This window comes from Scyliorhinus torazame, chromosome 18, assembly GCF_047496885.1.
Source record: "Scyliorhinus torazame isolate Kashiwa2021f chromosome 18, sScyTor2.1, whole genome shotgun sequence".
NCBI classification, from domain to species: Eukaryota; Metazoa; Chordata; class Chondrichthyes; order Carcharhiniformes; family Scyliorhinidae; genus Scyliorhinus; species Scyliorhinus torazame.
This window is the reverse complement of record NC_092724.1, coordinates 50355378-50367579: the sequence shown is the minus strand read 5'-3', so window position 1 is coordinate 50367579 and position 12202 is coordinate 50355378.

Sequence of the window (12202 nt, the reverse complement as noted above, 5' to 3'; positions counted from 1 at the left end):
TGGATTACAGAACTAAACATCCAACAGACCTCCCACCCCCCCCCCCCGGTTGAGGAATGTGGATATGGAGGGCTGAAATCTATAAAAATGTTTGGCGGCCTTCCATCTCATGAGACAATGGTTTGTGCTTTGGCAGGCAGGTCTATAAATATGTGGTGTGACTAAAGCTTCAATCTGGCGTGGCAGTCTGTGGCACATTTGCTGCAGGAGGAAGACGGCCGAGACGTTTTCACTGGGGCCATCTTCTGGACTGGCTGAGAGCTCGGTTTCTGGTCACCTCTTAGTACCCCTCCGGACAGTCAGCTTCCAGACGTCATGGCCGTCAGTGATCATCTCCCTCTGTCCATGTCAATATCTGCCATTATCTTATCCCATTTGGGACCTTTATAGCAGAGGTACGGACATTCATCAGGTCGTGACCCAGTTCATCATACTGAAGATGATCTTTATGCCTATGCCCGGCAACCATCTGCCGAATGTAGCCAAACCAGCATGGACATAAATGTGATGAGTATATGCTGATGGAATTGGCACATTCTAGGGTCTCTGAGTTGGTGACTTATCCTGATAAGAGACGTCAAGAATATGTCTGAGATAGCACTGAGGATGCAGATATGGTGAACGTGTAGTATTTTAATTCTCATTGGGTTGTTGTTCCACACTTCTTCATTAACAGCTGCAACTTCGTCAGTGCGCATATTGATTTCAGCATCGACTGACAAGATTGCTGGTAATTGTGGCGCATAGATATGTGAAGCTATTGATGCCTCCAGCATCACATTATCAATTTTGATTGATGGCAGTTTGGCAACATCCTGGATCATAACATTGGTCTTCCTGCTGTCAATGATTTAAAAAAAAGCATTTTGGACGACTTCCGGTTGTGGCTATGCCTAGGTAGGTCGCACGTTTGGCAGCTCCCGCCGGGAATGGACTTTTGGGCTCTCTAGAGGGGCCCCAATGGCACTTGTTCGACAACTTCCAGTGTGGGAAGGTGACAAAAAGGTCCCCCCGACATTATATGGATTGGACCAGGAGTGGAGCGGTGAAAAAAGTGATCTTGGAGCAGCGAAAAGTGAGAGGGAGGAAAAAACAAGATGGCGGCAGGTGGAGACCAAGCAGCATGGGCGCAGTGGTCGCAGGAGCAGCAGGGGTTTCTGAGACGCTGCTTTGAGGAGCTGAAAACCGAAATGCTGGCGCCAATGACGGCGGCGATTGTAAAGCTAGTGGAGACACAGAGAAGGCCCAAGGGGCGGCGATCCGGGAGGTGCGGCAAAAAGCCTCGGAAAACGAGGACGAGATCTTGGGCCTGGCGGTGAAGGTGGAGGTGCACGAGGCGCTGCACAAGAGATGGGCGGAAAGATTTGAGGACCTGGAGAATAGGTCGAGGAGGAAGAATCTTCGGATTCTGGGTCTCCCCGAAGGAGTAGAGGAGCCCGATGCTGGGGCATATGTGAGCACGATGCTCAATTCGCTGAAGGGCGCGGGAGCCTTCCCGAGGCCTCTGGAGCTAGATGGGGCTCACCGGGACCTAGCAAGGAGACCCAAGGCCAACGAGCCACCAAGGGCTGTAGTGGTGAGGTTTCATCGCTTCATGGACAGAGAGTGTGTCCTGCGATGGGCCAAGAAAGAGCGGAGCAGCAGATGGGAGAACACGGAGATCCGAATCTATCAGGACTGGAGTGCAGAGGTGGCTAAGAAGAGAGCGGGTTTTAATCAGGCTAAGGCGGTGCTCCATTGAAAGGGGGTGAGTTCGGTAAGCTGCAGCCAGCGCGATTGTGGGTCACGTTCCAGGATCGGCACCACTATTTTGAAACGCCTGATGAGGCATATAGTTTTATACGGACTGAAAAGTTGGACTCAAATTGAATGTTTGTTGTGGGGGGATGTTTACTGTGTATATAGTGTTTATTACGTTTAGGGAATGTTCCTCTGGTTTGGGTGCTGGATGGGGATGGGTGAAGGGATTGGATGGGGAGACTGTGGGAGAGTGCGGGCGGTGGTGTTGGAGGGGCAGACCCCCACGAAGGGAGTGGAGGCCCGGGGATGGGGAATTGCGCCAGAGGGGGCGGGGCCGGCTCAGGTAAAGCGCGGGCTTTTTCCCGCGCTAGGGAAGGACGGGGGTGGGGGCCGGGGGGGGATGGGTGGTGCTGGAGAGGAGCGCACACTGACTGCCAGGGAGGGGAGATTCTCACTTTGGAGGGGCGGGACAGGCCGGAGTCAGCAGGAGTCAGCTGACTTATGGGAGTGTTATGAAGGGAGCAAAAGGGCTAGATGTGGATCTAGCGAGGAGAGGGAGGGGGGTATAGGGTTGCTGCTGCATTGGCCAAAGAGGAGCTGGAAGTAGGAGAGGTGGTTGGGGTGGATGTCTGCCGTCTGGGGGACTGGGGGGGGTGACAGAGGCGCGGGCACGTGGCTGGCCTAGAAAAGGAGATGGCTAGTCGGCTGGGGGGGGGGGGGGGGGGGGGGGGGGGGGGCGGGGGGGGAGCAGCCCCACAATCCGGCTGATAACTTGGAATGTGAGGGGCCTGAATGGGCCGGTCAAGAGGGCCCGGGTGTTCGCGTACTTAAAGGGACTGAAGGCAGACGTGGTTATGCTCCAGGAGACACATTTGAAGGTGGCAGATCAGGTTAGGCTGAGAAAGGGATGGGTAGGACAGGTATTCCACTCAGGGTTGGATGCGAAGAACAGAGGGGTTGCAATACTGGTGGGGAAGCGAGTGTCGTTTGAGGCAATGAATATTGTAGTAGATAATGGAGGTCGATACGTGATTGTGAGCGGTAGGTTGCAGGGGGTACGGGTGGTACTGGTAAACGTATATGCCCAGAACTGGGATGATGCCGGATTTATGAAACGCATGCTGGGTCCGATTCCGGACCTGGAGGTAGGAAGCTTGATAATGGAGGGGGGGATTTCAACACGGTGATGGACCCGGCACTGGAACGCTCTAGGTCCAGGACGGGTAAGAGGCTGGCTGCGGCCAAGGTGCTTAGGGGGTTTATGGACCAGATGGGGGGAGTGCATCCATGGAGGTTTGTCAGGCCCAGGCCAGGGAATTTTCATTCTTTTCCCACGTCCACAGAGCCTACTCCCAGATAGATTTTTTTATTTTGAGTAGGGCACTAATCCTGAAAGTGGAGGGAACGGAGTATTCGGCCATAGCCATCTCAGACCATGCCCTGCACTGGGTGGAGCTGGAGTTAGGAGAGGAGAGGGACCAGCGCCCGCTGTGGCGTCTAGATGTGGGATTATTGGCGGATGAGGAGGTGTGCGGGCGGGTGCGGGGGTGCATTGAAAGATATTTGGAGGCCAATGACAATGGGGAGGTGCAGGTGGGGGTAGTCTGGGAGTCGCTGAAGGCGGTGGTCAGGGGAGAGTTAATCTCAATCAGGGCCCACGAGAAGAGAGAGAGCAGGGAGAGGTTGGTGGGGGAGATCTTAAGGGTGGACAGGAGATATGTAGAGGCCCCCGAGGAGGGACTACTCGGGGAGCGGTGGAACCCCAGACGGAGTTCGACCTGTTGACCACAGGGAAAGCAGAGGCACAGTGGAGGAAAGCGTAGGGGGCGACGTACGGGTATGGGGAGAAGGCGAGTCGGATGTTGGCACACCAGCTTCGTAAGAGGGAGGCAGCGAGGGAGATAGGTGGAGTTAAGGATAGCGGTGAGAATACGGTGCGGAGTGCGGTGAGAATAAATGAGGTATTTAGAGACTTTTATGGGGATCTGTACAGATCTGAGCCCCCAGCGGGGGAAGAGGGGATGTGACGATTTTTGGATCAGCTGAGGTTCCCGAGGGTGGAGGAGCAGGAGGTGGCTGGTTTAGGGGCGCCAATTGGGCTGGAGGAGCTGGTTAAAGGATTGGGGAGCTTGCAGGCGGGGAAGGCCCCGGGGCCGGATGGGTTCCCGGTCGAGTTTTACAGTCGAGTTTGCACTGAGTGCTGAATTTGGTGCATTTGAGTGTGATAGTGAGAGTTTGGTGACCAAGGGAGTTAGGTGAGGAGGGAGTAAGGCGCTCCTTTCATTTTGTTTCCGACATTTCCGCAAAGAGTGCGAAGAGAGCCAGGAGTTTACAGAAAGTGTAGCTGACTGGGAGCAGGGTCGGTGGGCGGAGATCTAGTTAGTCCACAGGGCAGCTATATTCTGTCAGGTAAGAGGGGATGGAGGCTAGGCCAGTTACATGCTCCTCCTGTAGGATGTGGGTGGTGAGGGATACCACCGGTGTCCCCGCTGACTATACCTGCGGGAAGTGCACCCAACTTCAGCTCCTCAAAGACCGTGTTAGGGAACTGGAGCTGAAGCTGGATGAACTTCGGATCATCCGGGAGGCAGAGGGGGTGATTGAGAAGAGTTACAAGGAGGTAACCACACCCAAGGTACAGGACAAGAATAGCTGGGTTACAGTCAGGGGGAGAAAAACAAACAGGCAGAAAGTGCAGGGATCCCTCGTGGCCGTTCCCCTTCAAAACAAGTATACCGTTTTGGATGCTGTTGGGGGGATGACCTACCGGGGGAAGGCCCTAGCGGCCAGGTCTCTGGCACTGAGTCTGGCTCTGGGGCTCAGAAGGGAAGGGGGGAGAATAGTAAAGCAATAGTTGTAGGAGATTCAATGGTTAGGGGAATAGATAGGAGATTCTGTGGTCGCGAGCGAGACTCCCGGAAGGTATGTTGCCTCCCGGGTGCCAGGGCCAGGGATGTCTCGGATCGTGTCTTCAGGATCCTTAAGGGGGAGGGGGAGCAGCCAGAAGTCGTGGTGCACATTGGTACCAACGACATAGGTAGGAAAAGGGGTGTGGAGGTAATAAACAAGTTTAGGGAGTTAGGCTGGAAGTTAAAAGCTAGGACAGACAGAGTTGTCATCTCTGGTTTGTTGCCGGTGCCACGTGATAGCGAGGCTAGGAATAGGGAGAGAGTGCAGTTGAACACGTGGCTGCAGGAATGGTGTAGGAGGGAGGGCTTCAGGTATTTGGATAATTGGAGCGCATTCTGGGGAAGGTGGGACCTGTACAAGCAGGACGGGTTGCATCTGAACCAGAGGGGCACCAATATCCTGGGAGGGAGGTTTTCTAGTACTCTTCGGGAGGGTTTAAACTAATTTGGCAGGGGAATGGGAACCGGATTTGTAGTCCAGCAACTAAGGTAGCCGATATTCAGGGCGCGAAAGCGTGTAATGAGGCAGTGGGGAAGGGAACACTGACAAAGGAGAGTACTTGCAGGCACGGAGAGGGGTTGAAGTGTGTATACTTCAACGCAAGAAGCATCAGGAATAAGGTGGGTGAACTTAAGGCATGGATCGGTACTTGGGACTACGATGTGGTGGCCATCACGGAAACTTGGATAGAAGAGGGGCAGAAATGGTTGTTGGAGGTCCCTGGTTATAGATGTTTCAATAAGATTAGGGAGGGTGGTAAAAGAGGTGGGGGGGGTGGCATTATTAATTAGAGACAGTATAACAGCTGCAGAAAGGCAGTTCGAGGAGTATCAGCCTACTGAGGTAGTATGGGTTGAAGTCAGAAATAGGAAAGGAGCAGTCACCTTGTTAGGAGTTTTCTATAGGCCCCCCAATAGTAGCAGAGATGTGGAGGAACAGATTGGGAAACAGATTTTGGAAAGGTGCAGAAGTCATAGGGTAGTAGTCATGGGCGACTTTAACTTCCCAAATATTGAGTGGAAACTCTTTAGATCAAATAGTTTGGATGGGGTGGTGTTTGTGCAGTGTGTCCAGGAAGCTTTTCTAACGCAGTATGTAGATTGTCCGACCAGAGGAGGGGCAATATTGGATTTAGTACTGGGTAATGAGCCAGGGCAAGTGATAGATTTGTTAGTGGGGGAGCATTTTGGAGATAGTGACCACAATTCTGTGACTTTCACTTTAGTGAGGGATAGGTACGTGCAACAGGGCAAGGTTTACAATTGGGGGAAGGGTAAATACGATGTTGTCAGACAAGAATTGAAGTGCATAAGTTGGGAACATAGGCTGGCAGGGAAGGACACAAATGAAATGTGGAACTTGTTCAAGGAACAGGTGCTACGTGTCCTTGATATGTATGTCCCTGTCAGGCAGGGAAGAGATGGTCGAGTGAGGGAACCATGGTTGACAAGAGAGGTTGAATGTCTTGTTAAGAGGAAAAAGGTGACTTATGTAAGGCTGAGGAAACAAGGTTCAGACAGGGCATTGGAGGGATACAAGATAGCCAGGAGGGAACTGAAGAAAGGGATTAGGAGAGCTAAGAGAGGGCATGAACAATCTTTGGCGGGTAGGATCAAGGAAAACCCCAAGGCCTTTTACACATATGTGAGAAATATGAGAATGACTAGAGCGAGGGTAGGTCCGATCAAGGACAGTAGCGGAAGATTGTGTATTGAGTCTGAAGAGATAGGAGAGGTCTTGAACGAGTACTTTTCTTCTGTATTTACAAATGAGAGGGGCGATATTGTTGGAGAGGACAGTGTGAAACAGATTGGTAAGCTCGAGGAAATACTTGTTAGGAAGGAAGATGTGTTGGGCATTTTGAAAAACTTGAGGATAGACAAGTCCCCCGGGCCTGACGGGATATATCCAAGGATTCTATGGGAAGCAAGAGATGAAATTGCAGAGCCGTTGGCAATGATCTTTTCGTCCTCACTGTCAACAGGGGTGGTACCAGGGGATTGGAGAGTGGCGAATGTCGTGCCCCTGTTCAAAAAAGGGACTAGGGATAACCCTGGGAATTACAGGCCAGTTAGTCTTACTTCGGTGGTAGGCAAAGTAATGGAAAGGGTACTGAAGGATAGGATTTCTGAGCATCTGGAAAGACACTGCTTGATTAGGGATAGTCAGCACGGATTTGTGAGGGGTAGGTCTTGCCTTACAAATCTTATTGAATTCTTTGAGGAGGTGACCAAGCATGTGGATGAAGGTAAAGCAGTGGATGTAGTGTACATGGATTTTAGTAAGGCATTTGATAAAGTTCCCCATGGTAGGCTTATGCAGAAAGTAAGGAGGCATGGGATAGTGGGAAATTTGGCCAGTTGGATAACGAACTGGCTAACCGATAGAAGTCAGAGAGTGGTGGTGGATGGCAAATATTCAGCCTGGATCCCAGTTACCAGTGGCGTACCGCAGGGATCAGTTCTGGGTCCTCTGCTGTTTGTGATTTTCATTAATGACTTGGATGAGGGAGTTGAAGGGTGGGTCAGTAAATTTGCAGATGATACGAAGATTGGTGGAGTTGTGGATAGTAAGGAGGGCTGTTGTCGGCTGCAAAGAGACATAGATAGGATGCAGAGCTGGGCTGAGAAGTGGCAGATGGAGTTTAACCCTGAAAAGTGTGAGGTTGTCCATTTTGGAAGGACAAATATGAATGCGGAATACAGGGTTAACGGTAGAGTTCTTGGCAATGTGGAGGAGCAGAGAGATCTTGGGGTCTATGTTCATACATCTTTGAAAGTTGCCACTCAAGTGGATAGAGCTGTGAAGAAGGCCTATGGTGTGCTCGCGTTCATTAACAGAGGGATTGAATTTAAGAGCCGTGAGGTGATGATGCAGCTGTACAAAACTTTGGTAAGGCCACATTTGGAGTACTGTGTACAGTTCTGGTCGCCTCATTTTAGGAAGGATGTGGAAGCTTTGGAAAAGGTGCAAAGAAGATTTACCAGGATGTTGCCTGGAATGGAGAGTAGGTCTTACGAGGAAAGGTTGAGGGTGCTAGGCCTTTTCTCATTAGAACGGAGAAGGATGAGGGGCGACTTGATAGAGGTTTATAAGATGATCAGGGGAATAGATAGAGTAGACAGTCAGAGACTTTTTCCCCGGGTGGAACAAACCATTACAAGGGGACATAAATTTAAGGTGAAAGGTGGAAGATATAGGAGGGATATCAGAGGTAGGTTCTTTACCCAGAGAGTAGTGGGGGCATGGAATGCACTGCCTGTGGAAGTAGTTGAGTCGGAAACATTAGGGACCTTCAAGCAGCTATTGGATAGGTACATGGATTACGGTTAAATGATATAGTGTAGATTTATTTGTTCTCAAGGGCAGCACGGTAGCATTGTGGATAGCACAATTGCTTCACAGCTCCAGGGTCCCAGGTTCGATTCCGGCTTGGGTCACTGACTGTGCGGAGTCTGCACGTCCTCCCCGTGTCTGCGTGGGTTTCCTCCGGGTGCTCCGGTTTCCTCCCACAATCCAAAGATGTGCAGGTTAGGTGAATTGGCCAATGATAAATTGCCCTTAATGTCCAAATTGCCCTTGGTGTTGGGTGAAGGTGTTGAGTTTGGGTAGGGTGCTCTTTCCAAGAGCCGGTGCAGACTCAAAGGGCCGAATGGCCTCCTTCTGCACTGTAAATTCAATGATAATCTATGATTAATCTAGGACAAAGGTTCGGCACAACATCGTGGGCCGAAGGGCCTGTTCTGTGCTGTATTTTCTATGTTCTATGTTCTATGTACAGGAAATACGTGGACCTGCTAGGCCCGTTGCTAGTGAGGACTTTCAATAAGGCAAGGGAGGGGGGGACCCTGCCCCCGACAATGTCCGAGGCGCTGATTTCTCGGATTCTGAAGCGGGACAAGGACCCACTGCAGTGTGGGTCGTATAGACCGATCTCGCTCCTCAATGTAGATGCTAAGTTGCTGGCAAAAGTGCTGGCTACGAGAATTGAGGACTGTGTCCCGGGGGTGATTCATGAGGACCAGACGGGATTTGTAAGGGGCAGGCAGCTAAACACAAATGTGCGGAGGCTCCTCAATGTGATTATGCTGCCCTCGGTGGAGGGAGAAGTGGAGGTAGTGGCAGCTATGGACGCGGAGAAGGCCTTCGACCGGGTGGAGTGGGAGTATCTTTGGGAAGTGTTGCAGAGGTTTGGGTTCGGGGAGGGGTTTATCGGCTGGGTCAGATTGCTATATAGAGCCCCGTTGGCGAGTGTGGCTATGAATCGGCGGAGGTCGGAGTACTTCCGGCTGTACTGAGGGACGAGGCAGGGGTGCCCCCTGTCCCCCTTGCTGTTTGCATTGGCAATTGAGCCTCTGGCCATGGCACTAAGGGAGTCCAGGAAATGGAGGGGACTGGTCCGAGGGGGAGAGGAACACCGGGTGTCGCTGTATGCGGACGACCTGTTGCTGTATGTTGCAGATCCAGTGGAGGGGATGGCGGAGGTCATGCGGATCTTATGGGAGTGTGGGGACTTCTCGGGGTATAAGCTTAATGTAGGGAAAAGTGAGAACTTTGTGGTGCATCTAGAGGACCAGGGAAGGGGGATAGATGACCTGCCGTTGAAGAGGGCGGAAAGGAGCTTTCGGTACTTAGGGATCCAGGTGGCTGGGAGTTGGGGGCCCCTGCACAAACTCAATTTGACGCGGTTGGTGGAGCAGATGGAGGAGGATTTCAAAAGCTGGGATGTGCTGACACTCTCACTAGCGGGCAGGGTGCAGTCGGTTAAAATGATGGTCCTCCCGAGGTTTCTCTTTGTGTTCCAGTGGCTTCCCATTATGATTCCCAAGGCCTTTTTCAAACGGGTAGGTAGGAGTATCATGGGTTTTATGTGGGCAAATAAGACCCCGAGGATAAAGAGGGTGTTTCTGGAGCGTAGTAGGGACAGGGAGGGCTGGCTCTGCCGAACTTGTGCGGATACTATTGGGCAGCCAATGTGGCGATGATCCGTAAGTGGGTAATGGAGGGAGAGGAGGTGGCATGGAAGAGGTTAGAGATGGCGTCGTGTGGGCACGAGCCCGAGGGTGCTGGCGATGGCACCGCTGCCGCCGACAAGGTACACCGAGTCCGGTGGTGGCAGCGACGTTGAAGATCTGGGGGCAGTGAAGGCGACACAGGGGCGAGGTGGGAGCCTCGGTTTGGTCCCCGATTCGTGAGAACCATTGGTTCATCCCGGGAAGGATGGATGGGGGATTTCGGAGCTGGCATCGGGCAGGGATTAGAAGAATGGGGGACCTGTTTATAGATGGGACGTTTGCGAGCCTGGGGGCGCTGGAGGAGAAGTTTGGGTTACCCCCGGGAAATGCTTTCAGGAATATGCAAGTGAGGGCGTTTGTGAGGCGGCAGGTGAGGCAATTCCCGCTGCTCCCGGCACAGGGGACTCAGGACAGGGTGATTTCGGGTGTATGGGTTGGAGAAGGCAGGGTTTCGGCGATCTACCAGGAGCTGAAAGAAGAGGAGGCCTCGGTAGAGGAGTTAAAGGGCAAGTGGGAGGAGGAGCTTGGGGAGGAGACAGATGAGGGTCTGTGGGCTGATGCCTTGAGTAGGGTTAATTCTTCCTCCTCTTGCGCCAGGCTCAGCCTAATACAATTCAAGGTTATTCACAGAGCGCATATGACGGGGGCGAGGTTGAGTGGGTGCTTTGGGGTGGAGGATAGATGTGGAAGGTGCTCGGGAAGCCCGGCGACTCACGTCCACATGTTCTGGTCGTGCCCGGCCTTGGATGGGTTTTGGAGGGGTTTTGCGAGGACTATGTCCAAGGTGGTGAAAGTCCAGGTCAAGCCAAGTTGGGGGTTGGCACTATTTGGGGTAACGGACGAGCCGGGAGCGTAGGAGGCGTAAGAGGCCGGTATCCTGGCCTTTGCGTCCTTGGTAGCCCGGGGAAGGATCTTGCTATTATGGAAGGATGCAAAGCCCCCCAGTGTGGAAGCCTGGATAAATGACATGGCAGGGTTCATTAAGCTGGAGAGGATAAAGTTTGCCTTATGAGGGTCTATGCAGGGGTTCTTCAGGCGGTGGCAACCGTTCCTAGACTATCTCGCGGAGCGTTAGGAGGAGGTCAGCAGCAGCAGCAACCCAAGGGTTGGGGGGGGGGGGCTTCCCTACGGGTACCATTGAATGTCATATGAGGGGGTTACTGTATATGGGGAAACTCAATGTAAAAGTTCTGTATAATTTTTGACTGTTGTGTTTGCGTTTCTTTCTTTTTGTTATTTTTGGTTGGGGGGGGGCGTTTGTTAAAAATTTTGTTGGAAAATTTGAATAAACACTTTAAAAAAAAAAAAAGCATTTTGGTAAAACTATTTGCATTGCCCTCATCAGGTTGCAGATCTTGTCTGAACACATCTATCCTGAATCCCAGTGTGGATTCGCAACCGGAATATTCACATTGACTTCCTTGGAGGTCCAAGATCTCATCAGGAGAGTTGCTCTACACTGATTTTTAAAAAATAAATTCAGAGTACCCAATTATTTCTTTACAATTAAGGGGCAATTTAGCATGGCCAATCCACTACCCTGCACATCTTTGGGCTGTGGGGGCGAAACCCACGTAAACGCAGGGAGAACGTGCAAACTCCACTGTTCCAGAGCCGGGATCGAACCTGGGACCTTGGTGCCGTGAGACAGCAGTGCTAACCACTGAGCCACCGTGCTGCTCTAAAGTGGTGATAAATGTTAACCCACAGCAAAATCATGAGTTGTAACACTAGAGTTGCAGTTGCATACTCAACATGCATGTCACATCAATTAGAAATAGAGTTGAAGAAGTGGATGAAAGAAGATGACACGCACATCCACACACATCACAAATTAATAATTGTACTGCTGGCCAGATTAAAATAAATACATCCTCCAATCCAGAAAAAAACTTGATCCATGACTCGCAGGTGTTATTGGCATCGGAGGTCCCTGAAGACTGATTTGAGAGCAATGAGAATATGCAGTCGATTAGATTGCTGCAAGGATAGCAGCCAGCAAGCTAGGTCAGGCCTCATTCAACCAAAATTGTAACCTCAAAAAATTTAACATATGGGACTCCAGATTAGTGAATTTCCAAGTTCTGGTAAAAACAAATGGTTAATGGGTAATCAGATTAAAGGTGCACTGATTTGGGCCTGCGCCTTTAATGCATTTGAGTGATTAGAATTCCAAAAGGTATAGTTGGGAAAAAAAAGATGGGCTTTATTATGGATCAGTGGCTTGAATAAAGTTTCTGCAAAGTTTCCAGTGAATTCAGGATTGCAAATATTTACTTTGTAACAGTCAGGTTTTTAATACGTTACTTGCATCGAGCCAGAAGTGAAGCTGTTCAATCCTGCCTGACAGCCTGGAGCAAATCCAGTGCATTTTTCAGGATAGCGATGCATTTGTGGTAAAGTTATCAGTAATCTGGAGACCTGGATGAATGGGCTGGAGACATTAGCTGAGGAAACTACAATTCAATTAATTAATAAAATAAAATGCTAGCCTCATTAATAATCATAGAATTTCCAGTGCTGGCGGCCATTCGGCC